This window comes from Tupaia chinensis, unplaced genomic scaffold (genome assembly GCF_000334495.1).
Source record: "Tupaia chinensis unplaced genomic scaffold, TupChi_1.0 Scaffold000076_1, whole genome shotgun sequence".
Lineage (NCBI taxonomy): Eukaryota > Metazoa > Chordata > Mammalia > Scandentia > Tupaiidae > Tupaia > Tupaia belangeri.
Genome location: NW_006159536.1, coordinates 2940013 through 2960258, shown reverse-complemented (window position 1 = coordinate 2960258; position 20246 = coordinate 2940013). Strand labels below are relative to the sequence as shown.

General features: G+C 44.7%; 1 protein-coding gene across 4 annotated transcripts in view; it reads left to right on the top strand.

Annotated features, from left to right (window-relative positions):
• The window catches only part of NRP2 (neuropilin 2), a 139558-nt gene that overhangs the window by 16895 nt on the left and 102417 nt on the right, over window positions 1–20246 (top strand). The window lies entirely within an intron of this gene.

The window sequence follows — 20246 nt, the reverse complement described above, 5'->3', positions numbered from 1 at the left end:
CTGTAAGATAGTTTTAATCAGCCACTGGTAGGAAAGAGAAGCAGAGAGAAGGGGGGAGAAAGGTTGTAACATACTTGAAGTTCTTTGGGTTCTTGCTTTCTTTTTCAGACCAACCCTGTGGAGGTCGTTTGAATTCCAAAGATGCTGGCTACATCACCTCTCCCGGTTACCCCCAGGATTACCCCTCCCACCAGAACTGCGAGTGGATTGTTTACGCCCCTGAACCCAACCAGAAGATTGTGCTCAACTTCAACCCCCACTTCGAGATTGAGAAGCATGACTGCAAGTAAGCACCATCCCATTCCAGTGGGCTACCCTGTCCCTGAAACTCAACCCCTCCCCCTAGCACCTGCTGCTGCCAGAGGGAGTTCTCAGGATGGCACTCTCTTGTCGGGGTCATCGAGGTGTAGTTGGTCCCACCGTAGAGAGAAAGAGCTCTCTTTAGTGTAAAGAATAGTTCCTGACTTCATGAGCGGGCAGTGGAAGAGAATTGCCAGGTGGGGGCAGGAGGTGGATTACAAAACCCCATATTCTGACTCTGGATATACCTTCCCCTTGGACATCTCCCCATCTCCCCAGCTGCTCCATGTGAGAACCCCACCCACTTCCTTAAGAAAGCAGTAGCCAACTCACTGAGTGGACACTTCCTCTACGTCCAGCCGCGGTGGATCAGGCTGTTAGCGTGTGAAGTGGCAGCTGGTTTTCTTGTAGAAAGAGAGAGTAAAACATGAGTCTGTCTGAGCAGGTCTAAGACGCATATCGATTCTTGATTTCTGCACTGCACAGGTTAGAGTCTGAAGGCTGGTGTATGGATTTATTTAGCAAATACTGTTCTAATTGCTTTACGGATATCAGTCCATTCCATTCTGATGGCACTGGGAAATGGGTGCCATCACCATCTCCATTTTGTAGGTGAGGAAACTGAAGCACAGCGAGGCTAAGTCCGTCACCTGAGATGACTCAGCTGGTCTTACAACTACATTGGTTCTGAAACCTGGGAAATATATGGCATAGGAGATGCCAAGTAAACATTTAGACATTCATGAGTGCTTTCGAAATGCCATGTTAACATCCAGGTCCCTGTCAGCTAAGGTGGGGATGTAGCAAGGTTATAATGTCAAGAATGCGAGTGAGTTTCATTCATACTGTCTGCTGAGCTCTATCTTAATGAATTGATGTCATTATTATCCTCTTAAGACTACTTTGCATCTACCTAGTAGTTTTCTCCTAACTAGAGGTAGTCTTTGTTGAAAACCAATGGTTTCCTGGATAGATGCCTCGTGTGACTGGGAGTCATAAGATAGTTTTCTTCTCTTGAAACAAAAGTGAGAGCTTTCTGTACAGAGAAAGAAGAGTGTGCCAATGATCACATCTTGTCCCAACAGGGTACCTACAATATGCAGTTGCTCTGATGGGTGGTCAATGATCCCTTAGGATTACTAAATTATCTGAGTGTTCCTTGTGGCAAAGGCATTGCAAGGACTGAAAAATTAATAAAGGGGTTTGCTGGCAGGATAGGTCCAAGGGAGCAAGTGAAACTCCCAGCGTTCATTTTAGAGCAGGCCTAAGTCCAGGCCAGCACTTTCTCATGGAAGAAACAAGGCCCCTCTTTAACTAGTGCTAGACTGTGAGGCTTAGTGAATTGATGTCATTATTATCCTCCTAGGACTACTTTGCACCTACCTAATGGTTTTCTCCTAACAAGAGGTAGTCTTTGTTGAAAACCAAGTTTCCTGGAGGGATGCCTCATGTGACCTAGAGTCATAAGATAGAGTTTCTAATCCCAGATCCACTCTGGACTCAATAGATGACACAGGGTAACATCAGTTCCTCTTTGTCTAAGTTAAATGCACACCCTAGATACATTCGTTCAGCATCTTCTGATCCCCTGACAGGAAAATTTACCAAGAATTTCTGTTAGAAGAGCTTCTTCATAAAGCATCTGGGGTCCCAGTTCCTCTGGCTAGGCTGCAGAAGGTTGGCACCAACTAAAGCGTAATATATTGTCCAGAGAGCTCGCATCTGAGCTCAGAGAAATTTGACTAAGCGCCTCTCTCGATGGAGGGCCAAATTCTGTTATGCTTATGCCAGCAAATCTCCCAGGGAAATTGCTAAGAGGTCATCTTATGTATATTCATAGTAGCAGAGGGAGAAGGCACAGCTTTTGGAAGGAAAATCATAGAGCTCATAAGCATGGCTTAAAACATGCTGGGAGGTACTAAACGCCAAAATACATGCTCCTGGCCTACTGTGGCTGCTGGGTACTCCTCCCTATGGGACTCAGCCCCCAGGAGTGGGAGAACTCCAGGTTTCTGGAGTCTCTTACAGTGGGAGGGACGACGGCATTGCCCCTTGCTGGAGTTGGAGTGCAGGAAGCAGGCGTGTCACAGGGTATCTTCTGGCTTCTCATCCTCACTAAATAGCTTCCTGTTTTCTTCCCCACCCCCACCCCCATCCCATGCTTCTGGCTTTAACCTGAAAGACCAGGAAGGTCAGGAAAATAAAATCTTTTTAGGGTCTGTTTTCCCCCAGTTCTAAATTGTCAAGAAAGCTCCGTGGAGGTGACACCTTATCTGGTTAACCTTGTCCTTAATTCTCCTTGTCCTGCCCATCCCCCATTTCCCCTTCACTCCTCCTTTCTCTCGCTCTCTTATTAATTTTTGTATTTGGAAAGACACATCAGGTTCTCTCCACCTCTCACTCTTTAAGGCATTTTTGACATTTTCCCTTGGTCATTTGTATTCAGAGTAAATGCGCTTCCCCCTCCCCACTGCCTTATTTTACTTTCTTGTGAAAGAAACAATTAATCTAATTGAAGTCCTGGAAGTTCTGTCCTATGCCTGTTCAGCTTTCTCTCTCTCTCTCTCTCTCTCTCTCTCTCTCTCCCCCATACTTCATTTTCATTCCAAGGGAGCTCCTGGGTTTGGAAAGCACTTTCTATCAAAGAAAATTAGCCTCCTTTCTCCTTTCATTTTGGGTGCATGTTTCAAATTGGATTTGGCTCTCAAGGCCCATAAGGTGGATACTTCCCAAAAGAAAACTGCTTAAACTATTTTTCTGGCGATACAGTGCCTCAGGAACAGCCTAGCAAAAAGGGGAAATGAGTAAGCAAGTGGGGAAAGAAGCTAGCCCAGATGTGGCAAAGGGCAGCAGTCAGCATGCCTGCCCTCGCGTTTTCTCTTCTTCTTTCTTTGTACAGGATTAACTGCAGAGGTTGCCCCGTGACCTGGGCACAGGGCCCTGATATGAAAGCATTATCCCAGTCTGTGGCCCCTAAACCCTTGGCTCTCTGTAGCTTGAAATCTACATCCCAAAGGTCGAGGCTATTGCTGAGTAAACCTCGGACAGACCTTTCCCCCTAACTGCTGCTTGTTAATTTTATTCCATTTAAGCCTGCTGTCTGCTTGGAAAATTTCACTCATAGGCCTCAGCTTTGCCTGACTCAGTGTAGGCTAATGCCACTGTCCCCCTCCCCCTGGCCATTTGCAGGGCTCCAAACCCACACCCCCATAGGCTGTTCTGGGGCCTGTTTAGCAGCTGAGGGCAGAGCCAGAGGCCACTGCGGCACTACTGTGTTTCTGTGGTTGAGGGACAGAAGGGCAGGGCTCAGGGCCATCTGGGCAAAAGAGAGAAGCCACTTCATTCCCTGTGGGGAAGAGGATGCTGAGATGTGGCTGCCTCGGCAGACAGAGGCCTTTCGCTTGAGTCATCGGCCAACAGGGTGAGTGTTATGGTTTGAAAAGCACACACACAAAGCTGAGCGTTTTTCCCATTTTGAACATTTTAAATGTGTGGCTTTTCAAAAATACCCACCTGCATGTGATACACAGCTTATTCACGCGCTCTCAGACAGGCGTAGAATCCCGCCCGTTCCAGAGGCTCCACCAAATTAAACCCGAATCAATGAGTATTTTGAACAACATGTTTCAGAAAGTGCAATGGCCATCAGGAAGACTTGAAAAAAAAAAACATTTTCTGGGATAAAAAAAAAAAAAAATTCGTAAGGAAGTCTACACTAGTGATTTTATATGTTTATATGTTCTGTTCAGTACAGTATCTCATCTACCCTATAATGGAAAAATGACACTCCATGTGAGTAAAATTTTTGGATACTGAAACATACCTCTTGAAAGTTCCAAAAGTTCTTTTTTTAAAGGGTTTCAGATAAGGAATATTTCAAATCATGTGCCACACTTCCCTGTCTTCTGAAACAAAATGAATACTAAGAGAACGGTCAACGCTTTCTTCTTCGTTTTTTTTTTTTTTTTTTTTTGGAGAGGTTTTTTGCTATAGGGCGTGTGCGCTCACCAGACAGACAGAGAGAGACATAGAGACAGAAAGCGAGAAATCACCCCCTAGGGGGGATGATCACACCACAATCCCTTCTCCTCCATTCTCCTCTCGGGATCTTGGGCACACACGCACACGCACCCGGCGTGAGTTTTAAGCCACTGGGTCCGGGACGCGAACCACAGTCGACTACGTGGGAGTCCAGCAACATAGCCATTAGGCTAACTGCTGGTTCCCAGGTCAACGTTTTCTTGATGATTCAGGCTTCTAATTCTGAACTTCACTTTTGGGGACAGAGACCCGGTAAGGTTCTATCTCAATGAGATCAATTTGTCCCATCTTTTTTTGTTTTAACTGCCAGAGGGCATGTGCACTCACTTGAACCAGAGAGACAAAGAGAAAGCCCCTCCCAGTGGGGTGTGGTCACACTGAAATCTGTTTTCCTCCATTCCTCTTTCCTTTCAAGATTTGGGACATGCATGCACACACACACCCCCACCCCTGGCATGTTTTCCAAGTCACCAGGGCCAGGATTCACACCGCCAGTGGTCATGCGGGGTTCAGTTCCCATAACCACTGTGCCATAGGCTGACCTAGGATGAGATCAATTTAGACTTAAACTTTTGTTAACCTTTTAAATTTCCTAAGCCTCAGTTTTCTCATCAGCAAAACTATAATAATAACTATTTTACAGGATTGTTGTGTTTATGTAGATGCTCAATAAATTAGAAACTGTTAAACTCTTGCCCTTTTTCATGGAAAAGTTTAGGATTATTTTCTATCAATACCCCCGTTTATCACTTCCTGCTATGGATGTGCCTGCCTCCTAGAACGTTCCTCTTCTGACTGGTTTTTACTTTTTTATGTGTATCAGTTTTGCTTCAGGAAGTGTTGCTGTCTGTTAGGAAGTTATGATTCTGGGGGTCTAAGCTTTGCCCTAAGCCAGTGTGATCCCAGAGCCGGCATTTCTAGTTTGCCTCAGTCAGCCAAGCTCAGAGCAGAGTAAGGACAGGGTGCGCCCTCAGAGTGACGAAGCGTAAGGGCAACAACCCATTAATTCTCAGCATTATTGTCGCTACTTGAGATATTTTCTTCCGTACTTCTCCAACCCTCCCCACCATGTTCTGGGTATTTAAGGTTTTGGATATTTGGCCTGTAAGTGTCCTAGATAAACAGGGTGTTCCTGTGTTTATTTACAGCCAGAGAGGGCCTCTAGATCTCAGAAGATGTGTCCATTTCTCCCAGAAATCTTAGACAGACAAACTCTTAGAAAGGATGCAGTTTCCCAAGTTGATAACTCAACCATAGTAAACAGAGGGAAAAGACCAGGCCAGGCCTGAATAATCTGGTCCCTATCCACCTAGCCGGCAGTGTTTCCATGTGCTCAGTAAACATCCTTCATTCCAAACAACTGAATGCAGTCTTAGTCTGCATGAGCCCCCTGGGTTCCCAGTGTTTAGATTCTCTTCCTCCCTCCCTCCACCCTGTCTAGTGACACGCTCCCCTCCCTTCCCTCCTTCCTTCAGTTTCTTGCATCCTCCAATTTTATCTTATCAGTTGTACTCTGGACTCCCAGAACATTTGACATCACCTTGATTTGCTTGCTTTTTGTTCATGTGTGGTCATCTTGAGTCCTATGCATGCAGATTCTCCATTGGCACAGACTATATGTTTTATTTCTAACTCTAGCACTTAGTCCTGGAGGGTGCTAAGCAGGTGCACGCATGTGGTTGTTTCAGTGATACTTTTACATCAGCGCTACTAGGAGAGAGGTCAGTGTGACATGAACCTGTGTTCTAAGGCAGACAGATCTGTCTTCCCTACTGGACTATCTGCAGATAAGACATAATGACAGGAGAAAGACAAGATACAGGCCCTGAATGTCACTAACTACTCTGTGACTTGGGTTTTTTCACCAACAAAATGGCAATGGCAATCGACCATTCATTTATGAGGTAACCGTTATTAAGCACCCACTATGTGTCAAGCACAATGATAGCAATGGGAATTCAGTGATGAGAAAAATCACCTCTTTGGAACTTAGAGTTTGGGGAAAGAAGACACACACAAAAAAAAGATAGTTATTGATGATAAAACTACCACATCTGGAATATCCCCTATGGTCCTGGCATTCTGTTAAGCATTTAATACACATTGTCTCATTTAATCCTCCCAACAAAACCCTGCAAAGTTATGGTTACTCTTTCCATTTTACAGATAAGCAAACTTGAGCTCACAGAAGTTAAACAATTGGCTTAAGGTCCCAATCTCACAGGTGGCAGAGAAGGGATTTTCAATTGGTGCTTTTTGCTCTTCTACTACCCACCTCCCCTAAACTATTCTCACTGGCTAGGGATATGACCTTGGCCTACTATATGGGCCCACAGAACCTAGATCCAGCCTAGGCTGGGGAGATCAAGGAATGCTGCCTGGAGGAGGTGATGCCTGCACTGATCCTGAAGAAGTAAGCTAAGTCAAGGGTGAGTATATGTAGCTGGTAGTCCAACCAGAAAGCAGCTTGTGCAAGGGCAAGAAGGGGAAAGGGCTTGATGCCTTCAGAAACCACAGGAATTGAACATACCCAATCCCAAGCTCCTTCCCAGTGAGCATTATAAGGGTAGTGTAGGAAGGGCTGTCTTGTGACTTGCTGATACAAACCCTCTTTCCCACAAAGAAATGCTTGAGCAATGCTTTTTAATTTTATTTCCTGGCCAGGCGGCTTCCACCTTCTCCTTAGGAGAAGGGCTGGGGTCAGGAAGCAGGAAAGGCTGAGATTTCAAGAGTCTCTGCTGCGTCCACCCTCCCCATCCATTGTAGGGTCTCTACAGTCTCAAACTCCATTCCAGGGACCTGCAGTTTAACGCCCGAAGTGGGGCTTGGTCTAGGAAAGTCTACGTAATGCTTCGGATTAAGCTCCTCTATCAATTTATTCCCACGCAGGACTGTCTCTGAAGCCACATCTCTTGCCTGTGGATATAAGGCGAGAGGACAAATTGCCCAAGTAGAAGTGTGGCTTTAGCTGATGTGCACTGGAGTCTCTGAAAAGCCAACCAGCAGACTGGAGTTCTCTGTGGTTCAAGAGGGTGTCTTGCACTCCCTCGGGTGAGACCCTCAGGTTGATTACTTGGGACATTATTATAGATTTACTGCCTGCCAACCACAGAAATATTCTGATTCCCCCAAGGAGCCGGTGAGCAGTAATACTTCTCTGTATTGCAACAACCCTCCTAATGACAGAAACAGATCCACCTCCAGGTACGTGCTGTAATAATGGGAACAGTCCAGCTAACTCAAGCTCAGCTGGCAGCTGACCCTGTGCTCACCAACCTTGACCAAGGTCTCCACCAGCAACTAAAACTGGCCCACGGGGTAGGGAAAAGCAGCCCACAGATTGTTCTCCTCTTCTTACCAAGGTTAAAGAGCAGTTGGGACAACGGTTATTTTTGGCAGGTTGTTGTTAAATCTGTGATGTTGCAATCGTAACTCTCTCAATGCAAGTTTCACTGTGGATGTCCTTAACAATGCATCTTATCTTCTGATGGAGAAAATCACTTGAGATTTTGTCATACACAATCCCATTTGTCCTGCCTCTCAATCCTGGCACCTTCTCTGAACCAGAGGTCCCAAAGGGCCAGCCTCTCATCCCATGTAACTCCATGTAATTCTCCCATCTAATTACACCGGCTGAGAGTCTGTCTTCAGAAATTCAGTGGGAGCTCCAGCTATGAAGGGGATAAAGAAGAAAAGGGAAATAGACCAAGTAAAGAAATTAGACTTTTCTAAAAAACGATTTGTGTACTTTCCTATAGTCATAAATCCTATAGAAAAATATGTGTGTGTGATGTGTGTGTGTGTGTGTGTGTGATATGACATACACACACACACACACACACACATGTTCTCTTTGAACTGTCCTTTTTTAGTGGCAAGGGGATTTAAACCTTTGGATTTAAAAAAAAAAAAAAAACTCAAGAGATAAATTAATTCCATTCTTCTACTTCTGCCTAGATAAATCATCCCAGAAAAATATATATATATTAGCTGCCCTTGTCTTTCCTTCTAGAAAAGAGCTCCCATAATCGTCCTTCATTACAGGACCTCGTGCCTCACAACTCATCTCCGTTGATTGCAGAGTAGATGGTTGTATTTCATTTACATAATCAACATTTTCTTTCCTAGAAGGAAAATCCCTGAAAAATGTTAGCTGGGTCAAAATTAATTTTTAAAATAAAGAAAAGAAAGAAAGAAAGAAATGTGCCTTGAGCTTTGATTTGAGAGGGCAGCATAGGATTGCACATGACCAAGGAAAATCCACATGATTGTTTTTGAGCTTTTTTCCTTACTCTGTAGCCAAGCATGTTGGCAGTCTTTATATATTTTTCTGCTCTGCCCTGTAAAGAACTTACTATATGTTTGTAGGTGGTGTGGAAGGACTCTCAGAATGAGACAACAGTCCCGAGTATTTATTGAGCTCTTGCCAGGCATCAGGCATTATGCTAAGAACCTTCCATGTTTAACTCCCAAACTGGTACGAGTCCGACTCATATTCTTGGTTAACAGATGGAGATACTGAGGCCCAAAGAGATCACACAGAGTACTGAATGGTAGAGCTGAATGTGAAGCCAGGCAACCCCAAGCTGCCTTCGCATTCCGCATTCCTTTGTCAGTCTGCCTAGAGCTGTCATCTGCTGTCCTAGTGCTTAGGTATTTGGGACCTTTAGATATCCTTGACAAGCCTTTTCCTTTCCTCTTTTTATCCCTTTCTTTGCCTCTTCCTGCCATGTGGCCACCTCCGGATGCCGCCAGGGCAGTCAAGGAGAGAGAGATCTTTCTGTGTCTTTAAATACAAGCTAAAGGCCTGACTTTCAGTCAATAGTCTCTGTCTGCCTCCTTGTCATCCACCTCTTCTTGCCCTGTCCCCTCCAACCCCCCTCACCATCCTCTTCACATTCCTGGCCATCCCTACCACCACCACTACCTTCACTCTCCGTCTGGAATCCAAAGATGTGAGGGCTCGTAATAGAGTGTCAGCGGAAGTAATTGATTCCTCACACACAGAGAATTCTCCTGCCTTTAGTGTCAATGGAGCTGAACCAGAGTCTTCTAGGGTGAGCGAGACATGTGAACAGTCCATGGCTGAGCTGTCAGTGAAGCTAGACACACCGGAGAGTGAGTGGGAGGGAAAATGCTGCAACAAATAATTGTTTTATTGGAGAGGAAAGGAGTAAATAATATTTCAGCCCAGGAATTGGCAGTTTGAAAGAGATGGTAAAGGACTAAGAGCAGAAGGAATCATGACGCAGGTTTTAATGGAAGAGTTTTTCTTTGTCTCCAGGTAGGAGGTTTCTTCCCCACCCCACCCTCCTTCTCCCATTATCATCATTATTATCATTAAAATAATTACCGTAACAATTACAGTTGATGAGACCTCAGGTTTACAGAGCACCTTTCATCTGAAAGTTCAAAGTGATTTATCTGTGTGTCATCCCTTTGAGAGTGGTAGGAAGGTAGGAAAGTAGTATTATTTGGGAAGTCTTATCCACTGGGAACTAAAATCCAAGCAGGTCCAGGTATTAGCCCAAGCCTCAGGGCAGGCTGCTGGGTAAAATGTTGGGGTTCTGACTTCTGTTCTGGGGGTCTTCTGTTATACTCTCCCCTGCCAGGGCTCCTATCCCTGTGTGACTCCTGCAGCTCAGCTCTGACCCTGATATGTCCACCATGCTGTGAGGCCCCTACTGGTCACTGCACTATGGTGACCAGCCAGCCAGCAGCAGCTCCTTGCACAAAATAAACAGTCTACTTTTAGCTGTGGATAAATCAAGATGCTCCAAGGTCTGACTCACATTGCTCCCATCCTGCTTGGAGGCATCCTGCAATCTGGTTCCCTTTCTTAGAGACGCTCAGGTCCTTTCTGGACATATTTCTTCATGGACATGTGAACCTCCTGGCAAGAGCGTTGAATAGTCCTGAGAGGGCTGGGGAGTGGCACGCAAGAACACTATGCTCTGCGAGGCTGATCCACATGGAAAGGTTCCAAGTTTGCCTCTGGAGACTTCTCTGAGCACACCAGGCACACACATGCCCATAATCTGGGGCTGGCTGCGCCTGGGACTGGATCGTGGTGCAAAGACCCTTTGGGAGTGCTGCCTCTGCCTTTCTCTCATGGAAGAAAGAAATAAACTCTCAAAAAAAACAAACAAAAAGACCATTTCTGATGGTTCACTGCTCCGTCCCCCAACAAACTGGACCAGTTCTTTCAGACTAGAAAGGACGTTTCCGTGATGGGGAGAGGCGAGTGCTTTAACATGTGTTGTGTGGACCTGCTGCCTTACACCGAGTACAGCCAAGGTGCTGCAGCCCAAGCCACGGAGTGGCAGTTTGAGAAGAGGAAGCAGTTCCAGCTGACTGGCCACTGATCACTACATTCAGAATCTCCACCCTGGCGTGCAGCAGCCCCTTCCTGCCTGGACATTAGTGCAGGCCCATCATTTCCACACCATGATGCTTTTTGCACAGTAGTGACATGTTTGCCCCTGGAGCCAGGAGTAGCTCTCCACTCTGTAACCCGATGCTCCAAGTGAATGAAATCCAAAAACAGGGCCCATTACATCTGCCACCTTCTCCCAAACTGTCCCTTACTTGGATTTCTGAACGGCATGTAATTCAGGCAGGGGTTTTGTTTTGTTTGTTTTGTTTTGTTCTGTTTTTTTCTGTCTTCCATATTTTGTTATGGAGGCTGGATACCTGAAAAGGGGAATAGAAAAATGATCGGGAATGTAAATCCTTGAGAAATCAGAAAGGACTTTTCTGACACAGTGATTGATTCCCTCGTGTCCTGTACTCCTCTGTTCCCCGAAGGCTCCCATTTTTTGGACAGATGGGAAAGTTATGATTTGCTCTCACAATTGGATCCTCCGGGAGCCAGGGTTAGTGAAAGCCTGTCCCAGAGGAAACCGTTCACTCTGCAGAGTAGAGGGGCACTGCCAGCTCACCAGCCTGATGTGCTCTGACTTCCCCTCTATGGTTACCCGTCTCGTTACCCCCCTTCCTGCTTACTCAGAGTACAGAGGCGTGATCCCTGTTCCCGATCATGAGATGAGGCAAAACGAGGCGTGAGAGCGTGATCGACCCAGGCCAGCATAGGCCCTTTTGGCAAATCTTGGCTCTGCTGGGATTCATCTTCACACCCAAGCACCAGCACGCTGGCACCGCTGCTGCCCCGCGAAGGAAGAAAGGAATGGGCGTCCGTTGTGGACTGCCCTCACCTACTTTGTACTCTGGCATCATCACAAAATGCTATTAACGGAGCCCTTTAAGTTGACTACAGAGGGTGTGGATTTTATAGCACAGCCGAAAATGCAACACTCATGCTGAAAGTAGCCCGCCCCAACGCCTCAAACTTCACCTTGGCACCCATTGCCTAGAAAATCTTCCTTACATAAGCAAACGCGTTCCATCCCAGCGGCCTCCAGAGTGCTTCTTGTCTAGGAGCAGAGCAGATCTGCACCATACGGCTCAGGAATGTGCCTGTCTGGGGAGCCGGGTCAGTGGCGGAAGTGGTGCTCACCCAAAGGGTCAGGACAGAAGTAGTGGAAGCTTTGTTCTGCGCCCTTAGTTCTCTGAGAGTTCATCTAGAGCGAGACTTATCAGACACCCTGTCTGGAGCAGCTGCCTTCCTCAGGTCGAAAGGCGTTCTTGGCAGCCTGCTCCACGAGGAACAATGAGATTGGCGGGACCCTCTCCATCATCCCAGGGCTTCTGCGGAAAAACAACCAGCAATTATAAATAGCTGTTATTTGTAGTTTCCATTTTCTTGCCTTCAAGGTTTTTTGGAATAATTCCTTTCGTTTGTTTTGGGTTATTCTCTCTGCCAACTTCCTTTGCTGTGTGGTCACATTTCCTCCGGCGTACTTCCTTTGCTGTGTGGTCACATTTCCTCCGTTCTAAAGAGCCATGGTGACCCTGGCTGTGAGGGGATTGTGCATAAGAAGCTCAAAATATCAGAGATTTGTGGTGGGAAGAAAGGAAAGAAGAAAATCCAACTGCAAACAGCCACTATTCAAAAGGCACTGGCTCAGATGCACAAACATAGTTTTAGAACTATTTAAGGCCTTTGAGTTAGATAATAAAATAATAATAATAACATGGGGACTCTGCAGTAAAATGTAACGCTCTGTGAGACTCACCCACACATGAAGGCTCTGGATTCATGTCTAAGGACCTCCCTGTACACACACCAGAAACCAGCATGCCCTGGATCCAGGGCTGGCTGAAGCCGAGAGGGGATAAGTGTGTTAAGACCTTGCTGGATGTGCTGTCTCGCCCTCTGTGTCTCTCTGTCTCTCTATCTCTTTCATTCATGGAAGAAATAAATTAATACACTTAATAATAATAACAGGAGCAATAACAGCCAGCATCTGTGCAGGGAGAACTTACTATGTACTGGGACTGTGCTGAGTCATTGCTGTGCATAGACTCATCCGCTTACTGGGAGGTGGAGTGAGTGCCTTGGTGTTCAGAACACAGCAAAATGAGGAGAGGTGGTTTTGAACCCAGCCTGGCAGGCTGGTTCCAGAACCTGTACTCAGGAACACTGTTTGAAATAAAATCTCTAAAACTCAAGTGACAGGCACACTGATACCCAGTTTGTGCTGAGGGATATGGGGCGGGGTGATTTTTAGAAACCTAGCTCCGAGGTCGGTGGCATCATCTCTTACTATAGCTTTTCATCTCGTCTTGCATCTGGTTTCCAAAGCATCATGTGGATGAAGCTCTTCGCTCCCCCAAATCCATCATCCTGTTTTGTGAAACACTGGCAATAATAAAAATAGCCAGTGTCTCTCAGGCACTTTCTAAAGCATCTGGCATAGTGCTGGGCCTCTGTGTACCTTCCCCAGCCTTCCAAAGTACCAAAAGGTGTCTGTCTTATAGATAAACTGAGACTCAGAGAGGTTAAGTACCTTGCCTATAGTCACACCACTAGCAAGTGCCAGAAACTAGCTGGGTCTGTCACAAAACTCATGGACTGCACTTCCCAGAGTATACACAACACCCTCCTACATCGATGTGTTTTTGAGTAATGGTACTGTAAATTAAGATCTCTTTGTCACAGACCCTTCCCCTAGGAAAATCTGCATAATTGCAGACACACAACAATTTGGCATGTGATTACAGGGTTCCCCCACCCACTGAAACTCACATGTGGACCCCACTGGAAACCCATGGACTTAAATATGTGTGCTGTATATAATACTTTAAGAGCTTATAAATACACAGGATTCTTTTTTCTCACCCGATGGGCCATATGTTCACATACAAGTGTATATGTGCTTATAAAAATACTACACTTCCAAAAATTAATATGTTAATGCCATCTGAACATTCGCAAGCAAGATTTCTACTGGGTGAGTCTTGAAACCATGCATTCCAGATCTGCTCACTGTTCACATTAGCAATTTGTCTATTCATTTTGGCACATCCTGCAGGCTTTGTTTAAACAGAACATCTAAATGAAAAGAGCATGATTCTATTAAGTCTTTTTCCTATCTTATGCCCATTTCGTGAAAACCTGAGATGAGAGGGTTTCTTTACACCTGGTACCTGCCGATCCTATGGTGCTGGGGCAAACCTGGTGTTGACACTTCTTTTAGATCTCCATTCAACAATGAGGCAATGATGAGGCAACCAGAGAAAGGTAGGGCCTGTGTGCCCTGGAGTGAGATTGCTTGGGTTCAAAGCCTGCTTCTGACCTTTCCTCATTCAAGGGAACTGGAGCAGGACACTTAACCTCTCTGAGTCTCACTTTCTGCATCTGCAAATGAATGAAAATTGCCAATTGCTAGACCTGTATTAAAGGAAGATGAAATGAAATAATACCAAACCGAGGGCTGGCCCCTAGTAAATGCTCAATAAAATGTATTTTTCATACCAATCTCTTATTAAGGATAGTGCCAGAAGGAGAAATTCAAGGAAATGCAATTTACTTCTTTAAAAATATCCAACCTGATGGGGAGCCAATTTCTCTATAAAGGCTGGATATCCTTACTAAGCCCAAGAAGCAGGTGGCCTGGCATTGAGCCTAAATTGACCAAAGACTTCAGCATTGTGCAGATCTGCCCCACAGCTTCTTCTCTTTCAAAAAGAGGGGTTTTTTTTGCCATAGGGCATGTGTGCTGACTGAAGAGAGACTGTGAGGTGGAAAGTAAGAAATCTCGCCCTTCCCACCCCCAAGAAAGGGATGGCCACACCACAGTCCCTTCTCCATTCTCCTCCTGGGATTTTTGGGCTGGCTCTCAGGCACCTGGCATGATTTTCAAGCTCTCAGGTCTGGGACTTGAACCTCAATTGGCCATGTGGGTGTCCAGCACCTTAACCACCACACCACCTGCAACCCACCCCTTCTGTCCCAACTTCTTTATGTCTCAGGCAGCTTCTTCTCTGGGAAGTTGTACATGACAGTGTTGTCCTTTCCTCCTACTTTCCCCACAGGTTTTAATGTAAGGATTAATAAGACAGTATTTGTAGACGTCTTTGAGCTTCCTGGAAGAAAGGCACTCCAGGAGGTGATAAATTCTCTGGCCTGGATAATCTAGTCATGAAATATGGAACTTTGAAAGTGTGAGAAAAATCTCAAATCACTTTGACAGCATTTTAATTATAGTTGATTTGTTTGCCGCTAATAGTGAAAATGCTGTCAGCATGATTTGAGATGTTTCTTCCACTCAAAATGTTATATTTCGTGTTTTTGAGTCACAAGGCAACATTTCAGCTTTCAGATACAACCAGAATAGCTCCGTGAAAGTGTTGGGGCACAGAGGCAGAGGGTAGAAAAAGGACCACACCGCAAGCCCTGTGGAAGGCAACATCATAGCATGCATTCTTATTTTCATTTTTTAATTAGTTTTTGCCTTAGGACGAATGTGCTCATGGGAGAGAGAGACAGACAAACACAGTGAGAGGGAAAGTGAGAAATCACCCCCTAGAGGGAATGACCACTCTGCAATCCCTTCTGCTCCAATCTCCTCCCATGATCTTGGGCACGCACATGTGCACCCAGCGTGATTTTCAAGTCACCGGGTCTGGAACTCAAACCACAGTCAGCCAGGTAGGAATCTAGCAACGTAACCGCTATGCCATCTGCTGATCCCAGCACGTTCTTCTTAACATGCAACACCATCCTCAAGTCCCTCATTTGTTATTCGTTCAACAACAAGCTGGCATTCCCTTTGTACCAGGCACCAAGTAAGTCTTATAAATTCAGCAGTGAAAAGGCAAGTTCTTTTCCTTATGGTGCTTCCTGTCTAGTCAGGAGACAGAGCATAAACAAATGAACAAGTGTATTGATGAGACCTTCCCTGATTATGATAATAGCTATAAGGAAAAGAAGAGGCTGGTGAGAGAGAGAATGAGGACATGCCATTTGAAATAGGGTGGTCAGGCGAAGCTTCGCTAGGCAGGTCTCATTTGTACTTAGTCTGAAAGGTGAGTAATATCCTGCCATGGGCAAAATCTAACAAAAAGCGTGCAGGCAGGGACCAGCAGTTGGTGTAATGGCTATGTCGCTGGACTCCCATGTAGATGACCATGGTTCGAGTCCCGGACCCGGTGGCTTAAACTCACGCCAGGCGCGTTTGTATGCATGCCCAGGATCCCAAGAGGAGAATGGAAGAGAAGGGATTACAGCGTGGCCATCTCCCCTGGGGGGTGATTTCTCGCTTTCTATCTCTCTGTCTGTCTAGTGAGCACACACACCCTATAGCAAAAACCTCTCCAAAACAAACAAACAAACAAACAAAAAAGCGTGTGGGCAGAGGAAGAAGCAAGTACAAAGGCTCGGGGACTGGGCCTGAAAGGAGATGCTGTCTTCTTGGCAAAGGTTGGGACCTCAGAACTTGGACACTGGTGTTCTGGCATGTAAATCCAAATCCATAAAGTAGGTATAGCCTTCTCACTCAAAGGACTAAGTGTCTGCATTAGTCCAATATTGTGTTGCTAACAGAAACACCTAACTCATAAGAACAGAGGTTTATTCCGCTCACGGTTTGGAGGTCCAGAGTCTAGGGACCATTTTCTGGTGAAGTCGTAACATGGCGAAAGGTGAGATCTTGCCTAGAGAGGTTGTCTGTAAGTTTCTGCCTATTCTGGTCTCCTTTCTGTTTTAATAGTCATCAGAACTCCATCCTAGGGACCCTGTTCTCTAATGATTTTGTCACACCCTGAGGCCTTACCCTGAGATACCTCGAAGAGATTAAGTTTTCACTTAATACCTTTGCAATACAACCAAGGCCCAACATATGAATTTGGGGGAGACTTCCAAATTATAGCCTCCTCAAATGTTGATACAGAAAGCCCCTTGCAAATGACTGTGTGTATCCCTAGGTGTTATCCTGCCCTGAAAGAATGGTCTTGGATTGGAGAATCTTCCAGCACTGGCTGTGGTGGCTAACCCAGTCTTTGGTGCCCTGCTGGGAAGTGTCAAGCGTGGATAGAGTTATGGAAACGAGAGAGCCTCTTTTCATGTTTGCCTAGTGACGAGGGGAAGAGATGAGATTGTTGCTTTTTCATATCTCTCCCGTGGACTCTTAAAATTAATTCCACCGTCAAGATTCCCACGCCCTAAATTGGGGTTCGGGGAGAGAAATTAAGACTTTGAAGTTGCAAAGGAAAATACCAAAAGCTTTCTCTAGACAAATGCTCAACATGCAGATGTCAGAGTTTGTGAGGAGGAAAGTAAAAAGGCACCCGGGAACCATTTTAGAGAGAAAGACAGAAGAGGGACTAAAGATGGCTACTTCAGCTCAGGAAATAAATAAATAAATAAAATAATAAAAGGTAGTGTTAAAGCTTTGAAAGGAATTTTTTCATTTAAGAGAGATTATGAATAATGAAATGCAAACACCATAGTTAATATGTCTGTTAGCTGGTTTATGTTGCCTTCCGGAAAAATGAGTAATATGCTTCCAAAGCAGTGGCTTTTCAAGTTATCCTGCTTGACTAACATTGGGGTGAGCTCTGAGTGTGTACCCCAGATTCATTTCGCAAACAAACACCGCATGGTAGATGCTAGATGCAAAGCCATATTTATTCCAAGGCCACACATGTCCTAAGCCTCTGCTGAGCTCTTCACGAATGAACCTGACAACACTGAATTTCGAGGGAGATTTACTCCAGCTGTAGCAAATCTCTAATAATAAAAAATTTCCCCAAATGAGTCAGTCACACAGGAGGTAAATGAGACATTCTCTATGAAGTCAGCATGTCATTTGGAGTGTGCCCTTTATATAAAAAGCCCAGCCACAAAGACCATGTGGTTAAGTGGGGCTTGTCAACAGGGCAAGACCAGGACAGTGGAGAAAGGAGGGAGGAATTCAGCTCTGAATTGTAACTCTGGGTCATTTTCCCCTTAAGCAAACCTGGTGGGAAAAGCTGGGTTTTTTTCTTCAGAAATTCAAGGAAGAGCTGATTATTTACTTCACAAAAGGATTCGCTTGTGGGGTCCTTTAACTAACAAACTCAGAAAGAAAATTCATAATTTGACTGAATCATATGGACCTTTTTTAAAAATGCATCTCTTCACTGTATGCATATGTAGCTATGTAAGGGTCTACTTATTGCTGGACCCATTGCAAAAAGGGATTTGGGGGTGATGTGTCTGTGGAGTAGATTAGATGAGCTTGCAAGTACGGTGTTTGTTGGGTAGCCTTGTTTCCAGCCTGTTCTGTGAACTCCTAAATTACTCCACGAGTAATTAGGCAACCAGATTAAACCCTCCTACTTCTGAGGCTCCAGCCAGTGGGATGTCACAACCTCTCTTTGTCCTTCCCAGAGAAATTGGCAACACAAAGACTAGAACTATCTCATGGGTTTTGTTTTGTTTTGTTATGTTTTGTTTATGAAAGGGGGGGGGATATTTTGACAGGATCTTGCATGTCACAAGCCTCCCAGTTACCTAGGATTAATTTTTAAGAATTATTTATTACATGTAGGCCATGTCCCTGGTACTGTTCTAGCTACTCTGACACGCTGTGGCTTATTTACCCCTCACTCTATTTGTGAGACGAATAATGGAAGTCATGAGGATAATGCTGAATTTACTTCATCTGCTAAATCATAACAGCTGGATTATTTTTCTCAGCTCTTCCACTTTGGAGGGAAAAAATAGTTCCTAATGGAAGCAGCTTTGTTTTATGTATCTTTGGCTTATTAAAGAAATATGTGTTCATCCTAAACAATTTGGATAATAGAAGAGAAGGAAGAAGAAAGGACAAATTACCGATTATCCCATCAACTGTATATCTCACTACCGTTAATCCTTTAGTAGTCAGTCTTTCCAATGTTTTTTCTGTATGTTTATGCAAGGAAATACTACATATATACATATATATAGATGTATATATATGTATATATGTTTTAAACTTTTTTTAAAAATCTACCTTTTTTTAAGTTAACAGTATATATCATGAACATTTTCCCATAGAAAAATTGAGACCTGCAGCACTATTTACTAGAGCAGCAGAGTATAATGCTTTAAAAATATACCAACATGGGGGCTGGCAGGTGGTTAGGGTGCTAGACTCCCACATGGCCAGCCGTGGTCCAAGTGCTGGACCTAGCAGCTTGCTTCCTCACCTTCTCTCTCTCCCTCTCTCTGTCTCTCTCTGGTGAGCGTGTGGGTCCTCTAGCAAATTAAAACAATCATGATAGTAGTAAATAAAATGAAATCATGTTTTTTAAAAAAGGAAATATACCAACATTGTTTTATCCGCCTGCTATGGTTGGACTTTTAGACATGATGCTATTTATAAACAAAGTATCTTCCCACTTTTCATATGCTTCTTTTAAAATATACCCATAAAGATGCATATACATCTCTGCACAATTGCCATGATTTTCTTAGGAAAAATTCCTAGCAGTAGGATTGTTGGATTAAAGGCTATGCACATATTAACTTTTGTTACATTTTGCCAAAATGCCTTCCAAAATGTTTGAACAGATTTCTATTTCCTGTTCTTCTGCACCTTTGCTCATTTGCTCTATCCCTTCGGGGAAGTCATTTCTGCTCTGTGGCTCAGCTTTCTTGCCTCTGACATGGGTGTGAGAATACAACAAATCACACTTAACATTTATCGAGCACACACTGAGTGCCAGACTATGTGCAAACACCTTACAGAAATCAGAATCATTTAAATCTCACAATGACCCTAGGAGAAAAGTTCTTATATCCCTGTTTTACTCGTATTTGCCCCATTTCTGAGGCTCAGAAAGCTTTAGAAACTGGCCTGAAGGCATCCAGCAAAAAAAGGAAAAAAAAAATGTCCACATTGGGATCCAAACCCAGTTCTATTTACTTCCAGAACTGGGACTCTTGCGCCCAAGGCCCTGCATTCCCTATTCCCAGTGAGTGGGTTAAAGTCTGGTAGCTGAATACAGAGGGTAAGGCTGCCCAGCCTTAGTGCACACTGCCAGGCTGTTACTGTTGCTCAGTGGAGAAAGACTGCCTCCTGGCAGTGCTTATCTCAGTGCGTTCACAGCAAGGACAGATCTTCCAGAAGGTTGAGGGAGTTTCCCCTGAGTACAAACTAAATGTCTTTTCATTTTTGTTTTTGAAGTGTGGAAGCATGTTTTCAAAGTCAGCACCATCTCCCACACTGAAATCACAGATCTTAAACAAATCTCCCAACCCACGATCTTCTCAGTCTCTGGTCATCTCTCCAGAGTGCATGAGGGGAACTGCCATCTCCACTTCTCTAGACCTACCAACTTGAGTGACTCTTGTTTTTGTTTTTGTTTTCTTTTTCTTTTTCTTTTTAATTTGCTATAGGATGCATGTGCTTGCCAGAGAGAAAGAGTGAGAAAGCATCCCTAGGGGGATGACCATGCTGCAATCCCTTCTCCCCCATTCTCCTCCTAGAATTTTGGGCATGCCCGGCACGTGGGTTTTTTTTTTTTTTTTTTTT